The sequence below is a fragment of the Gadus chalcogrammus genome, chromosome 9 (genome assembly GCF_026213295.1).
Source record: "Gadus chalcogrammus isolate NIFS_2021 chromosome 9, NIFS_Gcha_1.0, whole genome shotgun sequence".
In the NCBI taxonomy this organism is placed as follows: Eukaryota; Metazoa; Chordata; class Actinopteri; order Gadiformes; family Gadidae; genus Gadus; species Gadus chalcogrammus.
The window spans coordinates 10,503,128-10,528,714 of record NC_079420.1 but is presented as its reverse complement, the minus strand read 5'-3'; the positions used below and the strand labels follow the sequence as shown (position 1 = coordinate 10,528,714).

Below are 25,587 nucleotides of genomic sequence, written 5' to 3'. Positions count from 1 at the left end.
TGGGAGGGTGATGGGAGCAAACCAATAAAAACCATGGGGAGCGTTTTGGTGGACACCTTGTAATGTCGTCATTGAGCCCATTTATATACAGAGATAAGAGTATGTAAGGCTGGTCATACAAATATGTTTTATGTTCTATTGTTGACCCTATAGTGTATGACCACCAATGAGATTATAAAGTTATTCTACTGTCAGCAAGAGTTCATTTAGGCCCGTTTTTTTAACACAAATCCATGCAACATAAAATCAAAATAGATTTATTTGAAAATATTACAATTTGATCAACTTGTACAGTAAGCCCTTGTTTTTCTGATGATTGACATTCTTCCATGAACAATTAAAAATACAGTCTGATTACAGGCATGGGGTCCATTCTGATGTTCGGTTTGCAGTTCAAGAGCAGTTTGCCATCCGTCTGAACCCATGTGGGAGTACGGGAGAACGCCGTCACAGAGACATCGGCCTCAGACCGAGTTCTAAAGAGAGACACTTGTGGGACAAGCAAAGGAGTACTTTGGAGATGACGATCAGAGCACTGATGGATGAGTTGAGCGTGTTCAACTAAACACCGGGGGATTCAAACACCAGACCCCCCCACCGGCTGAGAGATGAACACAGACACTTTAAATGTCTTCCATTGCAGTAAACAACAAACTGATATAGCCTTTGATGACCTTTGACCTCATGGTGATGCAACATATTAGAAAAACAAAATGGTCAAAAACCACACATGACACAATACTCAACTTCTCCCTCTCACCTCCACCCTAACTCCCCCCCCCCACCCTATCTCCCTCCTCCCCCCCCTTCCTGCCAGTAGTATTTCACAGTCAAGCGGTTGGGTAGTTCCTAGTGCCCTGATTTGCCGTCCTAGGAGAAGGTGGCGGTCAGGATGGCTTCCTGCTGCTGCTGGTGAATCGCCCCGATGCCCACCGCGGGGGCGGGGAGAGCCGGCCGGCTGACCAATCGGAGCTGAGATGAGGGAGTGACGGACAGAAAGGAAGGGAGAGTAAAGATTAGCAGGGATGAGTTTACATAAACGACAGAAGTTGAATTTATTCAGTGCGTTTAGAAAGATGAGCGCAACTATTGTAGCATACCGCCCCCTAATGGCAGGCATCTCATGCTACATGCTTCTCTAACTTTAAGTATTCATGCATTATGGTAAATGGTGAACGGACTGCATTTATCTTACGCTTTTCTAACCGGTGGCCACTCAAAGTGCTTTACAATGCTGCCTAACATTCACCCATTCATGCACACATTCACACACCGACGGCGGAGTCAGCCATGCAAGGCGACAGCCAGCTCGTCGGGAGCAGTCAAGGGTGAGGCGTCCTGCTCAGGGACACCTCGACACTCGAACTAGCAACCTTCCGGTCAGCAGCCAACCCGCTCTACCTCCTGAGCCACATGCCGACCTTGTTATGTATTTACGTATACACAGTTTCTAATATTTTTGATGCCCTAACGTCTCTCTTCACCCTGACACTACTGAATAATGGTGGGTATGTGATACTGAACAGCAGCTCCAGCAAAACTAGGCATAGCATGCCTATGCGTAGCATCTTATCCTAGCTATCTTTGTTGCGTACGGGGAATGGGTTAACATAGTGATTGTTAGTGATTGCCACTTGTTTCTATGAACATCCTTACTGTACCGACAGCGATATATTGTTGTTTCTCTTTCTTCTGACACATGTACTTATCGTAAGTCTCTCTGGATAAAAGTGTCTGTTGAACGCCCTGAATGTAAGTGTGGATGTAATCTCCTCAGACGTCAGAGATGAGCTCACCTTGCAGGCCAGCTGCCTCTCGAAGCGCGGGGCCACGAAGGGCCAGGGGCCCATGTTCTGAGGCTCCTCCTGGCTCCACACGAACTCTGGGGGAGCATCACAGTTCACGTTAACACCACCCCCTCTGCTGCACCACCCCCGACTCCCACCACCCGTCTGCTGCTACATCCGTCAGGTGTTTCCTGTCGCCGTCTCTCTGAGTGAGGGTGAACATGGCGCTCTGAACATCTGTTCTGCACGTCTGTTTTTTCCCACGGTGCAACAGTGCCGCCGTTAGACTGAACAGGAACAGGAAACCGTAGTGAGAGGGCCTCCTCTTCTGAGACAGCAACTCACTGAACATGGCTACCTAACCCAGGCTAGACTTCTGATTGGTCGGTCCTAACCCAGGCAAGACATCTGATGGGCCTGTCCTACTCACCGTGGAATCTATATTTATCAAATATATCAACTGTCAAATACAATGAAGTATTAAAATATCCGATTTTATTCTCTCTCTCTCTCTCTCTCTCTCTCTCTCTCTCTCTCTCTCTCTCTCTCTCTCCCTCTCTCTCTCTCTCTCTCTCTCTCTCTCCCCCCCCCTCTCTCTCTCTCTCTCTCTCTCTCTCTCTCTCTCTCTCTCTCTCTCTCCATTTCACTCCATGTCTCTCTCTGTCTCTTTCTCCCGCTCTGTCTCTCTCTCTGTCTCTCTCTCTCCCCCTCTCCCCCTCTCCCTCTCGCTCTCTCTCTCTCTCTCTTTCTCCCGCTCTCTGTCTCTTTCTCCCGCTCTCTCTCTCTCTCCCCCTCTCTCTCTCTCTCTCTCTCCCCCTCTCCCTCTCTCTCCCTCTCTCACCTGTGGCGTTGGTGTATCTCTGGAGCTCCGTCTGCAGGGCCTCCAGCGGGAAGGGGCACAGCTCCTCCACCCGGACCAGCGCCGTGCTCTGATTGGCTCCGAGCGCCTCCCTCTGCTTCAGCAGGGCGTAGTAGTGCTTCCCTGAGCACAGCACCACCTTGTGGACGCTGACGGGAACACACGCAGCGGGACACGTTACTAAACATGAGTTACCATGACGACGGGACATCGACGACCGTGAGACCATCGATATCAGACACAGAGATGTCATGCATCAGACAGATAATAGGGGGTTTGATTTGGACCAGAATTCAATTTTGTTAAGTGGATAAAACGGAGATCAGCACAGAGGACGCATTCCAGTGTGACACTGCTGTAGTTGACTTCAAGCCTTTAAAGCCACACAAGTCGTTCTGGAAATCAGAGGGACACGGTTAGGAAGGTCTGGGGCCCACAGTACGTAGCTGAGCAGGCTGGAGGCCAGGCTCTAAACGCTCTAGTGGCCAAGCTCTAGGGGCCAAGATCTAGGGGCCAGGCTCTAGGGGCCAGGCTCTAGGGGCCAAGCTCTAGGGGCCAAGCTCTAGTGGCAAAGCTCTAGGGGCTGTTGAAGCCAGACTCCTAGGGGCCAGGCTCTAGGGCCAAGCTCTAGGGGCCAAGCTCTAGGGGCCAGGCTCTAGGGGCCAGGCTCTAGGAGCCTGGCTCTAGGGGCCATGCTGAGGTCTCAGTACCTTTCAGGGGAGGCCGAGTCGTCGCCCAGCACGGGTCTGAAGGACGTCCCGGGACCCAGCTCCGCCAGGCTGGAGGTCGCCCCCTGGGGGAGGGAGGTCAAGGACACACACACACACACACACACACACACACACACACACACACACACACACACACACACACACACACACACACACACACACACACACACACACACACACACACACACACACACACACACATTAGCCGTTTTAAATCCTCTTAGCCTTAGCTCCTGTTTCCGAGCCTCTTAGCGGCGGCGCCGTACCGAGAAGCGGAGCAGCATCTTGGGGCCCGCCACGATCAGCGGCTTGCGGAAGTTGCGGACCATCTGGCGGCGCAGCAGGTGGAAGTACTGGGCGGGCGTGGTGGGGTGCACCACCGCCATGTTGACGTCGTCCCCGTCCACACCCTCCTCCGAGCTGTTGCACATCTGACGGAGGAGAAGGCGGGGCCGGTAAGAGAGGCTGGGGCTGGAGGTTGGAGTGGACCACGTTGGGCCTCTCTAACTGAGGGGTGGGTGGAGGGTGGAGGTGGCGCTGTATTTAAAGGTTGTGTTGGGGCTGGAGGTGCTGTATCTCAGGGTGTGTGTGGGGGGGAGGTGCTGCTGTGTCTCAGGGTGTGTTCGGGTGGAGGTGCTGCTGTGTCACAGGGCGTGTTCGGGTGGAGCAGACCTGCAGGAAGCGCTCCATGCGACAGGAGGAGTGCTCGGGGCCGGCCCCGTCGTAGCCGTGGGGCAGCAGGATCACCATCCCGCTCTGCAGCAGCCACTTGGCCTCGCCTGGGGGGGGGGGAAGGGTGGAGCACAGCGGGTCAGCAGGGTGGAGCACAGCAGAGCATCCTCCAGAGCTACGTCCAGAGCTACTTCCAGGGTTACGTCCAGAGCTACGTCCAGAGCTACGTCCAGAGCTACGTCCAGAGCTACTTTCAGAGCTATGTCCAGAGCTACGTCCAGAGCTACGTCCAGAGCTACGTCCAGAGCTACGTCCCACCCTACCCTCACCCTAACGGCTCCTGACGAGCTGGCTGTGGCCCTGCATGGATGACTCTGCCGCTGTGTGTGAATGTGCTTTGGGTGGCCACTGGTTAGAAAAGCGCCTGCTTACCGTTCACCATTTACTTGTGTGGTTTTATTTGTCCCATGCAGACGGTCTGGTTTACCTCCGGAGAGGAACGTGTCGAAGATGATCTGGGCCCCGTTGAAGAAGTCTCCGAACTGGGCCTCCCAGATGGGCAGCAGGCGCGGCTGGGCGATGCTCATACCGTACTCGAAGCCCAGCACCGCCTCCTCCGACAGGGGGCTGTTACACACCTACACACACACACACACAAAGGGGGCTGTTACACACCTACACACACACAAAGGGGGCTGTTACACACCTACACACACACAGACAGGGGGCTGTTACACACCTACACTTATACACAACCTGATCTATGTCCTTAATAACAGTCTGTATATACTGGACTTCCAGGAGGAAGAAGTGTCCGTCTCCGTATGCATGTGCGTGCATGCGTGCATTTGTCTGTCTGTCTGTCTCTGTGTACACGTGCCCGTGCGTGTACTGGACCTCCAGGAAGAAGCAGTGTGCGTGCGTGCGTGCGTGTACTCGACCTCCAGGAGGAGGCAGTGTGTGTCTGTCTCTGTGTGCGTGCGTGTGTGACTTTCTCTGTGTGGGTGCGTCTGTCTCTGTCTGTGTGCGTGCATGTGTGTCTTTCCGTGTGTGTGTGTGTGTGTCTGTCTCTGTGTGTGTCTGCGTATGTGTGTGGGTACTGGACCTCCAGGAAGCCGGTCTGCTGGGGGCTGATGTGGTTGAGGGGGATGTGCATGTCGCTGGTGTCCTGACACACCATCATGGCGTGCCTCTGGCTGAAGGTCCCTCTGCCCACGTCCTGCCCGCTGATACGGATGTGGAAGCCTGGGGAGGAACGGCAGTACAACCAACCGAACAACAACTCATAGGACTCTACCAACAAAACAATCAATCCACTCATTCGTTGATTGACTCCTGAACTAATAAATCAATGTGTGCTGACGTGTGTATGTGGTGTCTGTGTGTGTGCGTGCGCGTGTGTGCTGTCTGTGTGTGTGTGTCTGTCTGGTAACGTACCCTGGCAGAGGAGAGAGCCAAAGGCCATGGCCTCCGCGGTGGACCAGTCCAGCTTGGTGCCGTCCTGGATCTTCTGCAGCCGAGCCTAAAACACCACAAAGTGAAAGACGTGCAAGAGAAGGTGGTTTAGATACAGTAACACAATAACCCCCCTGGACCCATGTGACCGACACACACACACACACACACACCACAACCACACACACACACACACACACACACACACACACACACACACACACACACACCACACACACACACACACACACACAGGGGTGAAGGGTGACTGGGGTACCTGAACGTGGGTCTTCCCCAGGTGCGTGTGCAGTGCGATGTGCTCCGGGACCTCCACCGACTTGGCCCCCACGTACTGCAGCAGGGGGGCGGGGACCCCGGTTGTCCCAGGAGGAGACGCGGGGCCCCGGGCTCCTCCAGGCCCCCCCAGCGGCCCTGCAGGTTGGAGGGGGCGGGGCTGTACTGCGGCGTGGCGGCCAGCTTGTCGTTGAGCAGGGCGTAGTGCGCCGACTTGATCTCCGCCCGCTCCGCCTCCGTCATCAGGCCCTCAGAGATCAGCTGGTCCGAGTAGGAGTCCGGGACGCTCTGCCTGGAGCTGGGGGGCCGGGATGGGGGGGGGGGCATCAGCTTTGGGTAGTTTAACTCACTCTCTAAAACACTGTTATCTTACTTACTGCCCCCCAGAGGCCGGCTGTCTACAGGCAGTTCTAAGTCAGTGGTCCGCAGTCTACATTCAGTTCTACATCACCCCCCTGCCCCCCAGCGGACTGACCGGATGATGCGGTACATGGAGGGGTTGGTGAAGGAGGGCTCGTCCAGCTCGTTGTGGCCCCACTGCCGGTAGCAGAAGCAGGTCCAGGATCACGTCCCTCCTGAAGTGCCGCTGGTACTCCACGGCGAGCCGCGTAGCACGCAGCACCTCCTCCGCACAGTCGCCGTTCACGTGGATCACCGCGCAGTCCACCATCTTACCTACCGGGAGATAACACAGACGTCAGTTACATTAACATTTAGGGCGTTTAGAAGACACTGTCATCCAAAGCGACTTACAATAAGTACATTTGCCAGAAGTTTAGTTGTAGGGGCAGGACGGTTGGGTTATAAAGGTGTTTGACTCCCTTCCAAAAGGTTCTGGGTTCGAGACCCGAATCCAGAGTCTACCAAGACCTTCTCGAGATGCTTAACCATGATCTAAAGAGAAAAATACTTCTTTTAACTACTGTCGCTTTGAAGAAAAGCGTAGACTAAAAGACTACTCATACTACTCATACTACTAAGTAGTAGTAGTTGAATAATCATTCAAATCTGATCCACCTTGACATGGATGTGTGTATCAAACTAATGTACATCTATCAAATGCATATGGAGGAGACAACAAGCAAAAGAAAGTGGGTTAGATCCAGTAACATAATAATATAATAATCCCATACCAACATCAGAGCAGTACAGGGAGGACCTCCCCCCGCTCAGACGGAGTGGTATAGCCCACTTGGTTGTTCACAATGAGGTGGATGCTCCCACCGACTCTGTAATGGGGGAGGCATGAGATGGTGAAGGTCTCTGGGACGATCCATGGCCGGGGAAGGACCCATCGCCATGGACCTGAGGGAAGGAAACGAGGACTTTATGAATTAAAGGGTTGAGAGGTGTCTGAGACACTGACTGGGTTAATTTGTTGATTTGAGACCAAACTCAAAAATACCGTGCTGGTAAAATGGCTAAAGCCATTTCGTAACTTGCCAAATGATAAACCAATTAAAATAGACTTTATCTCCAGTACTCCTGTGGGTGCTTTTAATATAATTTCTTAACTAACGAGGCAAACACCAGACGCTGGGGTATAGATGGGCAACATGTAGTGATTCTTTCCAGTCCGATTGCTGCCGGATGCAATTACTCGGTGCAATCTGTAGGCGTCTAATGGTTCTACAACGCGTTGCCACTAGGCTATCCAATCACACAGCAGCTCAGGGCCTTTTAAACCACGCCAATCACTTCTATCTTTCTCCACAAACAGCCGTCTTTCAAATCTTTCTTAAATAGAGACATATTTTTTTCGGCAAACAAACACAAAGAAAAACAGTCTCGAAGGCAATCAGCAGATCATCGTGATAAAATATTTCCCAGCGTGCTATCACGTAGCCGCGGCTAGCGGGGGGGAGGGGGGGGGCTAGCGGTAGGCCGTACCTGCAGGCAGATGAACACGGTCCCCGGGCGGGCCCGTCCTCCAGGGAGTAGTCGCCCTCCCCGCGGAGCTGCTGCCGCGACGGGCTTGCCTGCGTCACGGGGTTGACGGCCTCAGGTGGGAGGGGTTGGGCAGCATGGTGACGTGCAGCGGCCGGGCCGCACCCAGCTCCAGGTGCACCGACGAGGTCAGGTGGGACCGCACGTCGCCGATGGAGGGCGAGCCCTCGGGGACTACCGCTCAGGCCCCGCATCCTTTCGGAACATCAGCTGCCTGAGAGAGAGGTTCGATGTTAGCTTTGCCGCGGAACTGTGAGGACACGTTGGTTTTGGTTAAAGGGGGGGTGGAGTGATGCCTGCACCTCTCTTTGTGTTTACATGAATCAGTAACAAATGACTGTGTTACCTAGTGATATATTTGATCTATTGTGCTAGCCGCGCTGTGTTCTTTTTGGAAAAAGTCTGCCGAGTCAGGATCGCTTTAACTCACTTTATCTGGTGAAGGTTTGGACTAGTCTCTATGAAGCAAAAAGGAGGGGAATATTGTATAGACACGTGTGGAGATACACTTAGTAGGCCATTCTGAAGGATGCGTTACCTGGAGCGTTCTGGCCCCCTGGGCTATGTGTTGTGACTTATCTACTGGGCAGGCGTGGGACTCAGTTATATGCTCCTGATGGCTAAGCATGGTGCTAGAACTCCCAGCCTCCTGGATACCCGCGTGTGTCTCTATGCTGCTCTTTTGTGGCCATGTGTTGGCCTTGCAACTTGGTTTGTGGCTATAGTGCGGGAATTACACTTGTTTTTGTGGCCTTGAGGTCTGGGTCTCTCGAACATCTGTACCTCCGCTCGCATCTCTAGAATTGACACATGATGAATGGCCTCCTGTGTGAGCTGGACCGCCTCCCTAGGCTCAGGATCCCTCCTTAGAGTGAGAAAGACGCCTCTTAATGGGCAAGGGCATATATGTGGCCTGTTGGTATGAAGTGTGATTTATGATACAGCCTATTGTAGCCCTGATGGCTGTTCTTGCACACTTTACCCCCACTGTGTTGTGCACATTCTGCTGAACTGAAGCTATTTTTTTTGAGATTGTCTTTGTTGTGGATGATGCAGTGAAGTTTGTATTGTCTACTTCTGTGTAATTTTATGTGTATGATGCAGGTTGTAATGCAGTGACTGCAGCGCAGGATTAATTTTTGACATTAAAGTATTCTTTATCTTTATCTTTATCTACGATCGACACTCCCTAACCCCTCCCACTCACCCTAAACCCCTCCCACTCACCCTAACCCCCCCTCCAATCAACCCTTGAACTCCTCCCACTCACCCTGAACTCCTCCCACTTACCCTGAACTGCCTCACTCACCCTGAACTCCTCCCACTCACCCTGAACCCCTCTCACTCACGCGAGGGAGTGAGTGAGAGAGTGAGTGTGTGAACGAGTGGTTGAGAGAGTGAGAGAGCGTGAGTGCCTAAAGAAGAGTGCGAGTGAGAGAGTGAGGGGTCCGACCTCGGGGGGGCACTTCAGCAGTCCGGTGAGCAGGTTCATGACGCCCCCTGTGGGGCATCCCGATGATGACGTCGGTCACCACGCTGTGGGCGGACTGGTGGAAGAGCTAGTCGAAGAATCCCATCATGCCTCTGCCCCCTCGCCGCCGTACCGCTTCACCGTGGCGAAACTTGGTGGCCAGGAAATGGTCGAACTCCTGCGATTTGGAGACGACGTAATGTTTGGGATATTGCTTTGTAACGTGGAGAAGATATTAGCGCATTGAGATAGTTTTCACAGTCCTGTTCCGTTACATTATCTTCATATCTGTCTTCGTCAGTCACACAGCAGTTCAGGGCCTTTTTTAATCACTTTTATCTTTCTTCACAATCTTTCAAATCATATATATGTTATTTTTGTAAATAAAGACAAGAAATATTTTCGTTTTAAACGAACACTACACGGTTAAACTATCGGAAATCTACCCATCTTGGAAATCCTGTGATCACGATGATCTGCTGTCTCAATTGTGGAGAGGCTATGCGGTAAGCTATCCCGTAGCCCGGGCTAGACAGTGTTCAATTCAAACGCTAACCTGTCACTCAATCCTGAGTGCACAGGCCTCACCTAGAGACTGTAGCATGATAGGTGGCCAGCCGTCTCCTCTCCTCGGGGAGAAGGTGTGCTGCCGGAGCTCCTCAAAGCGCTCGGCCATCACTCTCTCTCCTCCAGGTGCTGAGCCTGGCTGGTCTCCCACGGAGATGGGGCCCGCCGTAGACCCCCTCCAGGTAGGAGCCCACCTCCTACCGCCGAGGCCTGCCTCCCTGCCCAAAGTGACGCAGTCCTGAGGAAGGTCCGACATAGATTATACATACACAGTATCTATATATATATTATAATAATACAACTATGCATAACAATTCACTATGTCAATGGTCACTGGACTACATTATACAAGCGCTTTTCTGACCAGTGGCCACTCAAAGGGCTTTAAATTTTGCCTCCCTTATCACCCATTCATGCCACACATTCACCACCACGACGGCACTATAATAATGTGCGACACACAAGGAGGACAGCCAGCTCGTTGGGAAGCAGTCAGGGGTGAGGAGACTTGCTTGAACTAGCAACCTTCGGTTACCAGCCAACCCGTTGTAACGGAATATATGATGTAATTTAATAGGGGAGATACAGTATGATGTAGGAAGGCCTTGATAGAGATACATATGCTTTATTTATAAATTATAAATCATAATTTAGAACAAAATTCAAGGATGATCTGCAATAATAATAATATATAAAAGTAAGATAGAACTGCGAAAGTACTTGTAAAATGGGTGAAGGAACAACAGAAGAAGATGAGGTGTAATGACTTTGTTTACTGAGGTGTTGACCTGTCCTTGTAGCAGATCCTGGTCAACAGCTCTATCTCTGGGACATTGTCTAACCACGGGCATGCTGGGTAGCAAGGGGTTAATTTTAGCTGCTTTGTGCCCATGTGCTCGATATGCTTCAACCAGTCGGGCCACACCATGATCTGAGGGGGTAGAATATAGAACAATAAATAAGTCAAACAGACACAGTCAGACATTGATTGGTGGGCTGATGGTGGCCCGGTTACCTTGATGGGTCAAAAAACGGCACACACTACACTGCTATAGTGTGGGATGTAATGTAGTGTAATTAGCCTACTGCTGATTGCCTCATTCAACAATAGTTACCACGACAACACCCCAATGACCTGACCAGACAGGACTGCAGACAACTGTCAGCCAAATCGGATTAAAGTTAGAAACCGGTTCAAATCATGACATGGGTGCACCTTACGAACAGCAGATAAAGCACAGTATAGGTTTGGTTTATAAATGACTGGTTCTGATTAGGATCACCATTCAGCCTCATAGTGAACCACCATTTGGTATAAGATGCATAACAACACATACTGTCACTGGAGAGCCCATAGCCATCCGAGAAAGAGAGGATCCCAGCTAACGCAGTTACGTCGCCGCGACGTCGCGGTTACGTAACTTTATGACCAAACATAGGTTGCCGCAACGTAAGTTTCAACGTTGCCGCGACGTGCGGTGTGAAAGGACCGCGATCACGTTGCCGCCATGTATCTTGGCGACGTTGCCTCGTCCGTAACTGCTCACGTCCCTGGCGACGTCGTGGGACAACCAAAATACATAACTGGCGACATTTATGCAACCTTCTTCAAAAAGGTTGCCATAACGTTGCCATAACGGTGCAAGGACGTTCTTGGCGACGTTGCTCGTCCGTAACTGCCACTAATAGTCCTGGCAGACGTCGTGGCAACCAAATACATACTGGCGACATTTATGCAACCTTCTTCAAAAATGGTTGCCATAACGTTGCAAGGACGTTAGGGCGGATCTGCATGGTGCAGTCCTCATTTGCCCTTTATAGAACCACAAAATCTAGTCTGAAATCTACAAGCCACATAAATATTTTACCTACATTTTGGCTGGTGGCTGTTGCTAATGTGGACCCCAAGCCTATTCAAAAGACAAGACAGTACACTAACAAATATCAATTTATTATATTTTTATTTCAAATAATTTTGAATTCAATTTTGGGGATGTTCTTCCGCCTGCCGTTCCATCCGACCCTGTGAAGAACAAATAAAAGAGAACACGTGAGTGCATTTATATTCATTTTACATTCAGTCAAATGTCATTGTACATTTAGTCAAAACTTAAATATGTTATGCCGAGGTTACGCTAGACTCGAGCGTGAGCACGTTCTAGATAGCAGCCCAAGTGGCTATGAAAGCTAAGCATTGCCGGATAATGTCTAATAGTAAGAAGACGGTAGACGGGGTCTGGCATTGCGGACGTTGCGCCTAAACAACGTAAATATTCATCCTGGAAACACGAAGTCAAGCCAACTCACTTTGCACTACAGCTGCAGGAAATGCATTTTATAGTTCTTATGTTATTTAATTTAAACTTTTTAGCGTGTAGTTGATCAATGTATTAATCCTGCAGTGTATTTTACACCAATACCACACCAGGAATGGGGATCATTAGCGTCATCATGCGTTGTGTTCGTCAAAAGGCTCTAGAATATTTAGTTGCCGGTAGATCTGTTCGGGATTTAGTTGTTGAGCGAACCTTGTATTGCAACGGAGATTTGTTAGTGAACGTGTTATCCCTGTGTAACAGTGTAAATAATTACTTTCTTTTATTTGTTAAATTCTGTTAAACTTGGGACTCCAACCAATATTTTATATTTTATTCTGAAGGTCCACGGCGGAAGTTTGTGTTTGAAAGTTCAGAAGCAACCAAGCTTACGTTGTGGTAAGTCGCCGTTCTGTCCGCTTGTAAATAAAGTTCACTTATAAATGCAAACCATGTAAAGAACGATGTTTAAAATATAGCATAACATGTAAAATCTAATGTTACATGTTGTAAGGCGTTTTGTTGGTTTGTGTGTGATGTTTGAGGAGTTCTTGAGCACGAGGTTTATGTGACATGTGCGCGCTAATGCGGGCCTCCTCTTTTATAGTTGTGTGTTGTCCCATGTTGCAGGTATGTTCACTTAATGTTTAGTTTGTAAATACCACTATACGATCACTTAATGTTTTTTGTCGTAAATACCACTATACGATCATTTGAAGTTTGTGTTTGAAAGTTCAGAAGCAACCAAGCTTACGTTGTGTTCGAACGGACTATGGCTGAATATATATATATATATATATATATATATATATATATATATATATATATATATATATATATATATATATATATATATATATATATATTATATATATATGTGTGTGAACACTGGTTGTGTGTTGTCCCATGTTGCAGCTAATAAACCAGTCCAGTGCTCAACCCAACCTGTCTCCGTGGGTTCAATTAAGAAGCAGAAGAGCTGCAGTGTACCCAAGGTCACATCTGCTCTATAAGGTGTCCGGCCGCCATCCCCTATTCACGTGGTTTTGTGTATTGGAGAACCTGCTCAGCAAGCTGCAGTCTGCAACTTCTGCGGGAGGCATGTAAGTATACAAAAAATATTCTCTATAAGCTTCATTGGTTGACTGGCTAACTACTAGTTAAAACGAGCAGTGTTGGTATGGAAACGGTGGTGCTATTGTGTTTTCTCTGCAACAAGTTCTAGCTTGTTGCAGAAAGGTGTTTCGCCCAGAGTTGGTGTCGAGCCGCCTCAAAGGTTAGCCTTGTTTCGCTTGAAGAGTTGTAACCACGTCTTGTAAACAAGCTTAAAGAGTAGGACATGGATCTGCATATCATTTTGTGGTGGTGTACAAAAATATGATAATTGTTCCCTAATAGTCAGCATGTTCAAATAATTTATCTGGAGGGATATCGATTGCATATGCCTCTCTCGTTTAAACTCACCTTCAAACTTTTGGAGTGGGCTGAGGGGGCATGTTTCAAGACCTCTGCCATCAGAAGCTCCACCTCCTTCTCTTCCAGCCCCGGCTTCCATTTCATGATCGCCTCTGTAATTAGATTGAATTTGTGATCAAAAGTTAGGCATGTCACCAACACTCGGGGGGGCACATTCTCAAAAAGGTTTTTTCCTGAAATCTATTCATCTCTGGAGGATATTTTTGTGTGATAGTAAGTTGGAACTTGTTGCTTTGTGATTTCATTCATTAAAAATGAATGGGATTGTATGGATTCAGTTGAAGTACACAGCTAATACATTTTGGTCTGTATAATAGAAAGAAAACTGATCAACTGTGAGGACAATAAAGATATCATTTTTTTTAAATAATTTTTTCTGCAATGATGCAAACCAAAATACGACAGTATAATTCATACACGTGTATATTAGTTATGCACTTCTTGCATCTGAATCCAGACAATTATGCAATATAGCATGAGTGAGAGTGGGGTTGGTAATGGATAGAACAACACCGGTGTTGTTCTGCCGTAGCCAAGAGGACTTATACAACAACTCCACTGTCAGCTAATTCACTTTAAATTGTATTAAAATGTCAGAGGGGGGATGTCCGAGTGTTAGTGAAGACCCCCTGTGGCTCATGGACTGTATAACATAGTTGTGATGCAACAGGAGATATGTCTGAACAGTCTTTACACTTAGCCTCTATCTGTACCAGCTGCATGCCTCTGTCAATTGTAACTGCATGATGTGTACAGATGTGTGATGTCAAAATGACTTGCACTATTTTAATTCCCCATCAGGTTTAATTCAAATCCAGTACTGTTGCATTTCAGCAAAAGCACAAGGGTGAAAGTCTTTGGTCCCCTTCAACTCCTGAGCAACAACAGCAGGTAATACATAAAAAATATACCAATGATAAAGGGCTTTCTGTTGAAGAAAGTACACTCAATATATGAATAAATAGATGTGATGCACTGAAAGCATTCCATTAACAACACATCCTACAATACAAAGACAAAAAAGCAGCCAGCTTGTCACGGTACCAAGGTCAGTGATAATGAGGATAGGGATGGGCATTCGATTAAATTGACCACACTGACCACTTTTGTAACTGCCATATATACAATACACTCGGATTGCATGATAGGAATATATATTCCGATTAGAAATCGAATCGGATCAGAAGTGTCCATGTAAACGCGGCTAATCTAAATATAATTCTCTGATCGGAATAGAATTCCATGTGGAATAGAATAGGTGGTGTAGTCGGCTATAATCGACATGTATACACTTATTCCGATTAGTTTGGGGTGGGTGCGGCTACTTTTTAACTTGGAGAGATGGCATCAGCAGTTGCAGTAGTTCGCAATTGGTCCGTCTGTATTTCTCTGCTGAACAACAATACGAATGGTAATTGTAAAAAGACACACCGTGTGAAGATATTTTTTAGCATTAGTTTTATCGATGAAAAATGTACGTCATCGACGAAATTCTTAATGATCAATTAGTCGATCGTCGATTAATCATGCCCATCCCTAAATGAGGAGTCTTTGGAAGAAACGGATCACATCAGCTAAAAGGTGTAGAAAAATAGCTGAAACAGCTAAATAGATTTGTTTGCACATATTTAGACTTACGTTTGATGGTACTGCCCACTGCTGTGCCAAGCAGTGGCATCTTCCCCTTCTTTCCCCTAAGGCTGTAGCTGCTCCAAACAAAGTTTGAGGCCACAGAGCGCAACACCCTCCTCACACACTCCCCAGGATTGGACCCCCCAACTAGGCTCAGATGGGAAATCTAAGGAAATCAAACAACCATGGTTAAGGCAAGTATTTGCATTGTATTTTTCATGTGGTGTTGGTGGGTTTTCTTTTGAGGGGGGCGAACCAAATTAAGGTATTTGAAGATGGACTGCTCATCTCTAACTACTTAGCTAACAACAGGGAACTAAAGATGAAAAAAGCTCAATGGCAGGGCCATGTGGCACACTTGGTGGCATGTGTACAATATAGCCTAAAGTCACTTCACCATTATTCGTACATTTACCATTTTTTTTGTGAAATCTCTATTTTTAAGGTGCTCCTCAAGTTCCTGTAGTTCGGCCTGAGTTTGCGCCTGCAGTAACTCGACACTAGCTTCCCCAGGGTCCCCATGTCGATTTGCCCGTAGCAATAATAGAGCCTCTCTCTGATTCTGCTCAACAGTCTCAAGCCTTCGGAGCAGAACCTCCAATGTCGCTGTAAAAAAAATATGTTGAGATCAGAGGAGTGTATTTAGTAGTATTTGGTGTCATTTGCATACAGTGCAATACAGTTCAATACATGTATTACCGTTGATATTCTTTGCCCAGATTGGTATGGTTTCTCTCTCTCTTCGGTCACCTAAGTAATGTGTATAAAGCATAATGTGTAGGGTTAGTATAGACAGATGACTGTCATAACTTGTTGATAAGAGTTACTAGTTTGGTTTTAACCACCCTCTCCACCCGCCACTTTACCGTCCCCAGTAGAGATAGGCAATGGCGTTTCAAATGAAGACGCAATCGAATCATCTGCAGGAAGTACAAAATAATAATTCAATGTTTTTTTTGGTTTCAAACTCTTTGTTGTCTTGGCTCATAGAATTACTGTTATGTCATCATCATTCGTCATCATTACCCTACATAACTTTACCATCATTTTCTGTAAAATCGTCTCTTGCCGGTGAATGAGGGGAGTAATCTACAGAAAGAACAAGATAAGAATTTAGGTTATGTGTTTTTGTTTCGAAACATAGTGTCTTCTTGACTTCTATGCAATTATTTGTATTTGTTTTTAACCATCATTCCCTTGCAAAACTCTACCGTCATCAGTCACAGGGGGTGAAGATATTTGTAGTGCGCTACGCCGTGGAATGGGGGATTCTATCTGGGGTGGAGGAGGAAGGGAAGTCCTGAAATGTGGACCTTGTCCTGCCTTTTTCCCATTTCGTTTCTTTGTTTTCTTTTCACCTGAACAGAATTATATTAGCCGAAAGTAAATAACAGTGTTACATGTTTACACATTGTTTAGAATTGCTGCTTGCACTTTTAACACTAAGTTAATACAGTACACAAGGATGTGCAGATATACCGGTGTGAATCAATTTTTGGGGTTTGACTATGATGCGCCTCCCTGTGTCCTCATTTCCTGTCTCCACACAGGACTTTGTCTCCGCCCTCTTGTTCCTCCTGACGGCCTGATCCCAATCATCTAAACAGTCAGGTGGGCCAAAACAATTAGAAATTACACTCTTTTAAATGTGTTGCATGTCACCACTTGTTATTTGTCGCCCATTAACACACCTGTTGAGGAAAATATTTTTATTGGCCTTTTTAGCCAGGTTTTAGGATCGGGCAAATCTTTGTCCTTTGCCCTCTGTGTGGGCTTGTGGAGTGGCCAGTAGCTGCATGTCTTCTGAAATGGAAAACAAAATAGTTTTGCAGAACTTGCATAGAATTTTTGAAATGATTGACATAAAGGTTTTTCGCATGTACTTACATCTCCCTCTTTTATAATCCAATTACTGGCCACTATGCCAACAGTCCTTTCCCCCAAAAATTCGACGATGCTATACATTCTGTAATCAAGAACAGAGAGGTTAATTTAATACAGTAAAGAATAATTGTGTCTGTACAAGAAATTGCAATGATAATACACTGAGCAAAATACAACATACTGCAATGTCATGAAGAATGGCCATGAAGAGGATTTTTTCCCCCACAGGAATCTTGATTGCCTTTCTTTTCAGGTTGTCATTTTGGATCCATCTCAAAACGGTGTCATTGTTCTTGTACTTCAGTACTCCGATTAATGTGGAGTCACAAGGGACACTGAAAAGTGGTTCTGGGTGCTGGTATACACGGCAAAGCTGGCTTCCGTCCCTCTCCTCTATGACCTCGCAGCATTCGCGGCGATTCAAAATAAAAGAAGAATTGGACCTCTGCCTACCATGCTCCATTGGCTGTCCAGCGCATTCCTCAAGCCTTTTCACCACTTGTGACAGGGGGCATCTTCCACTCCTTACCATCCTCTTTATTTTCTTGAGACAATTTTCAAATTTAAAAGCGCTACAATTGTCCAATCCTCCAAAGGTCACGGCATCCTCCACAATGTGCAACATTGAGTGCACGTTGTAGACCAGAAACTGGTTACCATAAAGTTCTCGGCCTCTCTCAACAAAGAATCGGAGGAGATCAGCAGCATATCTCCAGTGTTGCTCGACCAATGCTGGACTTACAAGTATGTTCATTGCCACACTGAATGTCATGAAGTGGCTGAAAAATTCATCTTTAAGGACCCCCTTCAGCACAATCTTTCCTGTATATAACATAAACTGCCTATGTTCCGTTGCCTTCCATCTCTCAAGCTCTTTAAGATCTCTCGGTTTGCGAGCGAAGCTGGAAGGGATGTGTGGACGGAGGTTGGTGAGCCTGCTGCTGACCTCCTCTATTTGGGTTGCCGACATCTTCAGGCCCTTCACTCCTCTGCACCACATGAAGAGAAGCCTCTTCATGACACCCAAGCATGCCTGGTGCATGTAATCGATGGGAAATGCACTGATCATGTTTATGGGTAAATCCAAAAGCGGGGTGCTGCCATGATGATGCTCGCCCTGTGTCTGTTGGCGGAAGGAGTCGTCACTACGAGCCACCACCTCTGTGTCTTGGTAAGTAACCTTCTCATTCCACTCACCCCTCTGCACACACCGGTCACACCCATAATAGCCTGTGCAAAGTTTAACATTCTTCACAAAGGCCTTTGCAGGAGCATCGCACACAAAACATAGAATGTTGAATTTTATTGTTTTGTTCCTATGTTGCAGGCCACTGGACAGGAGGTTGTTGACATCCATCACCATGTCTTCCAGGAATTCCAGATTCTGTGGTTTCGAACCTCCACAAGTAAGGGTGATAGGGAAGACTGACACTGGTTTTAAATGGACAGCACAAAGGATGGGCCACATTGTTCTTCCTGAGCTCTTAAACAGAGGTAGCCCATCTACGTTGAAGGAAAGGTCAACACAGTCGGGGACCTGGTCTGCTGGGTATCTCAATAGAGTCTGTTGCAATTTGTCCTTGATAGGAAAATGGACATACTCCATACCAGACTTTGATGTGATCCTGACCTCCCTTGGTGTCTTCAGAAGTGTCCTGGTGGTGGAAGGCAGGTCAGTGTGTCCGTGACCTCTCAAAACTTTCAAAAGGTCATCAACAGCATTGTGTTTCACCTGAAACTGGCAAGCCCAGCTAGCGAGGTCAGATGCGAGCGATGCCGGACGCTGGTCGGACGCCTCCAGGTCATCCCCAAAAACCTCTTCCTCCTCATCATCAGAGGGATCAACATCCATCCAGTCATCGAGGTCATCCTCCAAAGCAGAACGATCCTCAAATGACTCATCCAAGTCCAAGGAGTTGTCCATGTCACCAACAGGCGCAAGAACACCGGATGGACTGCTGGACAAGCTGGCATCAGCCACATGGTGTTCTGTGACACAAACACTGGCAGTGCTTTCAGCTATCCTATTCATCACTTGTTTAGCAGATCTCCATGAACGGAGGTACTGCCTTGCCCGTAACTGTTTTTCCTCACTCATCCTGTGAAATAAAATGTTTCACATTTTAACGTGTGATTGAGGTTTCAATACAATCTAGCCATAAACTGTCTTATAGCAGGCTTCAGACCAAAGATTTGTGATGCAAATGCGGGCTTCAGACCAAAGATTAGCGATGAAAATACATGCAACAGGGTTCACACCCATGCAACTTCTATCAACATCACCACCGTTTCCATAACGACACCTTTACTATCCCACTTGTTTTTACTAACTAGCTTGCTGGTAACGTTAACCAATAAAGCTGTAGCATACTTGGAATACTTGTTACGCGACTGATGTTTTGCAAACAGTAGCGTTCCTTACGCAAAGTGGATAATTATTTTCTCCTACTCTCCTAATAATATCGTGAAGCCTCTGCTGGCCTTGACTGACGTGAGTGGCAAGACGTCATCAGCACTGAAGTAAAAGTGTTCTAAAACCAACTGTCTTATGACGACTTGCAACGTTCAATTCACACTGCTGCAACTTCTATCTACAACGGTTTTGTTACGTTGCATTGTGAATCTTTGTTCTGAATTGGCTTTTCAAGGCTGACAAGGCTTTATACACATACCTGACAAGAATGAGGTCAACGGGGACTGGAGGGAATGATCTATGATGCAAAAAGAAATGCATAGGAAATTAATGTAATTGTGTTAAACTTTTAAACAGTACAGTTCATGATACATATACAGTGTGAAACAGTACAGGACTAGGCCTAGGTTTTGTGCAGGTAAAGAAGAAGATGGGAATTTGTAAATTCATCTTAAATCAAAACTGAAAGGTCCTACAAAACATTGGGGTTTAAACACAGGTGGTTTAATGGCACCATATTCTGGATTTGCATGACCTTTGTATTGCAATTGCAAATTGCATCTCTAGTTCAGGATTACTATTATTAGCCTATTAGTGATTGGTGGATTTCTTTAAAATTGACTGACAACAAGTGATCTCTGGTCGATTTTTATTTCATTTTTTAGAACTTGACGTCACACAAGCGTCAATCGAGTACTCGTTCATATTTCCTCCTAGACTGGGTATGATATTTTTTTCGTAGGATAAGTCCCGGATTCTCGCCTCTGATTGGCTAGAAGGGCTCTCCTTTAAATCGTGTTTCGATTAGTCCTAGATGTTTGCGGGAGTTTATGGTAAGGATTAGGGGTTAACCCATTTGAACTACGCCAGTTGATCGCGCCTCTTTTGACGGCAGCCTCCCCAGACCGACGCGCAATCTATGATTGCCAGGCTAATTTCCTCCTATTCCCGCCAACACTTCACGGTGGGGACCCAGACCTACTGATACGTGGTCGTTTTCGCTTGAAATCCTCAATAAGGTAAATTAAGATTACCATTGGTGGCATTTAGTCTGCAGAGAGAGGGACACATAGCTAAACAAATGCTTATGAACTTCTTGCAGTTTGGTACAACACCTTCTGCCAACTGCTACCTATTAGATTTCGCTACCTACTTCGGCGCATGCGCATGACATGCGTAACATTGTAAAATACATACTATACCCCTGAAATCTCCAATAAAGACATTTTAATACAGCATACAATTATGCTCCCCATATTCTTATGTGTCAGGTAGCGTATTTCATCTGTAGACCAACTGCCTCTATCAAACGATGCTCCCACTACAGAATCACGTTATTGTACACCACTAACCCCATGTATACTGTAAGAATATGGGGATGATAATTTGATACTGTATTATTATAACGTCTTTATTGGAGATTTCAGGGGTACTGTATGTGTATTTTACACCAATACCACAACGCGGAATCAATAGCGTAATCATGCGCATGCGCAGAACAGACCAGGAAGCACAATATGATAGAAGAAATTGGCAGAACACCCTGCTTGACGGAGTAAAAGAAGACATGGCGAGGAACGGAAAGCTACGGTATGTAGATATCCTTTGCTTAGACAAAGCTGTTTTCGCGCCTTGTGGTACTAGCACTACCATTGCAAGCTCGTGCAACAGCATTATAGTTAAAACAAATAAATGCAACGTTACGACTGCACGCGACATAGGCGAGTGCCTCTGCCTCTTTGTTGTTTCCCGCCCGATTTCGTCGATATTAGCAAGCTGTGGTCATTGCACATCCAAAAGGCAAGCCAAATTAATGCCATCTTAAAACTTAAAAGCCCGTTAAATCATAATTTACCCTGAATGACAGGATAAATGTGACATCAAGTTACAGAGGCTACAGCTGGCTCACAATGGCATTTTATAGCAATGCCGATAGCCCCATCGGCCTGTTAAGTTGGCTAAGTAGCCTGCTAAAGTTTACACTATTCTTGCTGTCTTCATCATACTTCGTGGTGTTGACTTAAACAATTACTACACTTGAGTATTAAGTGTAATTTGCCTCTGCCTATAAGCACATATCATTTGAGTAACATTAGTGTATAACTAGCTAGTTCATTGGCTATTAGCACCGCCCAGCTAACGCCTGGGTATCGTTGTCATGGTAGTACTATAGCTAATTTAAGATTTAGCGAATGTCATCGTTATCAGAATGGTCTATACTACTAACATTAAAAATATAAACATTGGAAATAAATAGCTACTTCCAATTAACTTACCTTACCTAATAATTCTAGTAATAATATTTTTCGAAATTCTTCTGTATTCTTCTGTATTCTATCTCTTTTCTCTCCTGTCTCAAAACCCACAAAGACAAATTTGGAAGTACAGGGTATTTAACCGTCTTTATTGCACGAGACCTCTAACTTTGGAAGTACTGGGTTTAACTGTCTTTATCGCACGAGACCTTTAATGCCTGGTTCTATAAACGCCATCACATTCGCGGGGGCAGTATGGCCCCCTTGCCAGCGGTACTTTTTGCACAACTCATAATTTGTTGTGTAATCTACGGCTGTTCTAACAGCAATACAAAATCATCACTTAGTTTTTATGGCATACCAACCAACAGTGAGTAAACGGGAAGGGACAGAACCTGAGGATTTGAGCCAGCGTTTCAACCTTGTTTCGGTTCCAGTGTTCCTTTTGCGTCACGTTGTGTGATATAATATACAAACCCAAGTATTTGGGTTTATAATACAGTAGGCCTATATAATAAATGATGGGGTCCTTCAGATGAGATTTAAAAGTATTGAGATATATATGGTATATTGTGGAAAAAAATATCCCTCATCGCACAGCCCTACCAACGTGTGCCCTTCTGTGGATTAATTGGTTGTAAAACAGGGAACGAAAAAGCTTGAACTGATAGCAAGATCCAGTATGAAATTAAAGTTTTAATTTCAGACATGTTAGATATCAGCCTTTAAGGCATTCTGTTATTCAATTTCATTTTAGTTCAATTCAACCACACAGAATAGACCATCATATTGCAATGTACTGTGTAAATGCAAAAAAAAAAATACAAATATTAAAATAAAACGTTGACATTGAGATTCTTATTTCATGGTGTCATAAATTATAACAATAGAATTACAACAAAACAACAAACTGTAAAAGAAAGTGTGGAAATGGCGCCATCGAAAATCTTTTTTTCTTTTTTATATTTTAAAGCAAAATAAGATTTAGGTAAGCAGAGACATCGAAAAGGAAAGCTTGCATTAACAATGTTTGGTCTCCTCTTTGCCAAGTATTGCAGAGGGCAGCATGGCCATTACTTGGTCCCTTCTCACATCTTGTGCAGCTGTGAGCTACAGGCATAAAATCAAGACCGATTTGGTCAAACTCAGTAAACTAGACACCATTGTTCTTGTATAGCTGTCCTCACACACTTTTTCATTGATATGTTATTCAACTGCTCCGTGTGTGTGTGTGTGTGTGTGTGTGTGTGTGTGTGTGTGTGTGTGTGTGTGTGTGTGTGTGTGTGTGTGTGTGTGTGTGTGTGTGTGTGTGTGTGTGTGTGTGTGTGTGTGTGTGTGTGTGTGAAAAAAAAACAGAAAGTATTAAATTAGTACCTTTTTTCTTTTTCCAGGGACCGAACTGAAGACGCTGGGATCCACCATTTAAGAGACATCCGGAATCAACAGGACATCTTCACAACCCTGACTCGGCAGCGACAGTTGAGCCAGTCTCTCTGCAGCTTAAGGACAACTTCAGCTTGATCGAAAACTGGGGGGCAATTCGTATAATAATAGGATAAAAACACCAGATTTGGTGTTTTAAGGTTTATTAGTCTGAGGTTTAATTAATGTATCAAAGCAACACAGCACTCGTGATCGTGGGGTGGCTATCTGGGCCACTCGACATCAGAACCTCGAGTTTGCAGCCTCAACAAAACACCCGTGATTATATCATTGCCCAACCCCACTCTCACTCGCACAATTTCAAATTGCATTGATGACCTTATTTCAGCCTTGGTTACCGAATACTAAGATTAAACTCAGGTTGATTGTCAGTTCAGTCTTATCCTGTGGGTCAGGCACTGCTGTTATTTTCTTGTAACTTAAAATTGCACTAGACAGCATTAATATTAGTTTGGATTGGATTCTGATTAGCAGTCACTGCTTTAGCTATACTCTCCACCTCAGCCTCTCCACGGCCTTTATGCTCAGTCCTGGTTGACCAATGTAAACCTTCAATGTGGTTTGTTCACTTGAATCCGTGAAACGCATGAATTTTACTTCAAATTTTGTTAATAGAAAGAATTGTCGTGATTTGGTCCCTGTATATGCATTTGAAATAAATGATTCATCAATTCAGTATCTGAATATTTCATTTCTATTTTTCAACAGGGTCAGAGTTTGTGGAAATGAGAATTGTTATGTAGTTCTGGATGGTCAACATAGTTGAGCACAAATATTTGTTGTGGGAATTGAGTCATCACTAAGTAGTAAATAAACAATAAAAGTGGTGACATTTTCTGATTTAACCTAATATTTGTGTTGGACACAAACAGCCAGTGTAATTCTGAAGTTTGATATCACGGTAAGTAAATGACCACACCACTACGTAGCCGTGACATTACTTGCATTACCAAGTGGCAACGTTAGCAAATGACCACACCACTACGTCGCAACAACGTTATTAACAGTACCAAGCGGCAACGTTAACAAATTACCACACCACTACGTTGTGGCAACGTCACTCACGCTACAAATGGGCAACGTTAGCAAATGACCACACCACTACGTCGCGGCAACGTCACTCACGCTACCAAGTGGCAACGTTAGCAAATGACCACACCACTACGTCGCGGCAACGTTATTAACAGTACCAAGTGGCAACGTTAGCAAATGACCACACCACTACGTTGTGGCAACGTCACTCACGCTACCAAGTGGCAACGTTAGCAAAATTACCAAGCCACTACGTCGCGGCAATGTTATTTGTTTACTTTATGGCAACTTCCTGTAGGCAACGTCATGGCGATGTTGCCACAACGTTGCCAGGAGGTAATGTTGCCATGACCAAATGGCAACGTATAGGCAACGTTGCCGTATGGTCGTGTGTTAGCTGGGATGTCATGTCTTTAATGAACTTTATCCCGAGTTGAGGGGCCCCTATCATAAAGCGATGCCTCACTGACCTTGGTTCAGAGCAGACCCCGGACCCCTCTCAAGCTCCGCGTCCTGGGCCAGTCGTCTGGGCCGGTAGCCGTAGACCCCCTTATCAGTGTGGTAATAAAGTCCGACCGACTGCCGGCCGACGCTCAGGTAGGACCTCCTCATGCATGGCAGGTTCTTCAGTAAAAGTAGCGCAGACATGGTTCACAATCGGAGCTACGGTTCCCGGTGTCTGTGATCCCCGGCGCACACTACAGGACGGCGGCCATACTGGAGAGGTGTGGCGTGCGGTCCTGTGAAACCGGAGCCTGCAGCTACGGGACCGCAGTTCTAGGACCCTCGTGACACGAGTTTGTTTTGCCAAGGCAGGCGAATCATCAGATAATAACGCAATAATTCTTGAAAACGTGATCAAACCGTTTTTAATAGGTCCATGGATTAAACTCAACATGTAGCTGACATATGTATTAAAGTTAACCATACCTCCAAACATACCTCAGCCTAAACTTAACCATCTGTAACCCAATACCTAAACTTAACCATCTCTAATATCTGAACGTGACCATATATAACCTATGAATTAAAATTAACCGTAGGAGATTATACATTTATTGATGTAGACCTTGACCTTAAAAAAAAGGTAAAGGTTAATATTTTCCTTAGGAAACATTAACTCTCTGTCGTGAGGGTCCTAGAAATGCGGTCCTAGGGCGGCGGCCCTGAAGCTGCAGCCTTCGGTCTTGCAGGAACATTATAAAAACACACACACACACACACACTATATGGGAGGCGCCGGAGAAACCCAAGCTCATTGGCTGAGAGGAGGAAGCTCTCGTCACGTTGGGAATCTTCAAGTCTTACTTTCTGTCCTCAACTAATGATTGATTATTGATCCTTCTGATCTGGA

At 46.1% G+C, this 25,587-nt stretch overlaps 2 long non-coding RNA genes and 1 pseudogene across 9 annotated transcripts; 2 read left to right on the top strand and 1 right to left on the bottom strand.

The window, feature by feature from the left end:
* Positions 1-806: 806 nt before the first annotated feature.
* Positions 807-24,959, bottom strand: LOC130388847 (2-oxoadipate dehydrogenase complex component E1-like; annotated as a pseudogene).
* LOC130388850 (uncharacterized) lies at positions 11,615-15,396 on the top strand. Of its 3 annotated transcripts, none has more exons than XR_008896482.1 (4): positions 11,615-12,497; positions 13,014-13,201; positions 14,376-14,465; positions 15,247-15,396. It is a non-coding gene; the product is annotated as an uncharacterized LOC130388850 (long non-coding RNA). The 3 variants fall into 3 exon arrangements; XR_008896480.1 differs by having other exon boundaries at positions 11,615-12,728; XR_008896481.1 differs by having other exon boundaries at positions 11,615-12,728; positions 15,244-15,396.
* Positions 15,446-23,792, top strand: LOC130388849 (uncharacterized). Of its 6 annotated transcripts, none has more exons than XR_008896477.1 (5): positions 15,446-16,817; positions 17,344-18,261; positions 18,418-18,584; positions 18,678-21,093; positions 23,150-23,792. It is a non-coding gene; the product is annotated as an uncharacterized LOC130388849 (long non-coding RNA). The 6 variants fall into 6 exon arrangements; XR_008896478.1 differs by having other exon boundaries at positions 17,319-18,261; XR_008896475.1 differs by having other exon boundaries at positions 15,446-17,834; positions 17,962-18,261.
* Positions 24,960-25,587: the final 628 nt, after the last annotated feature.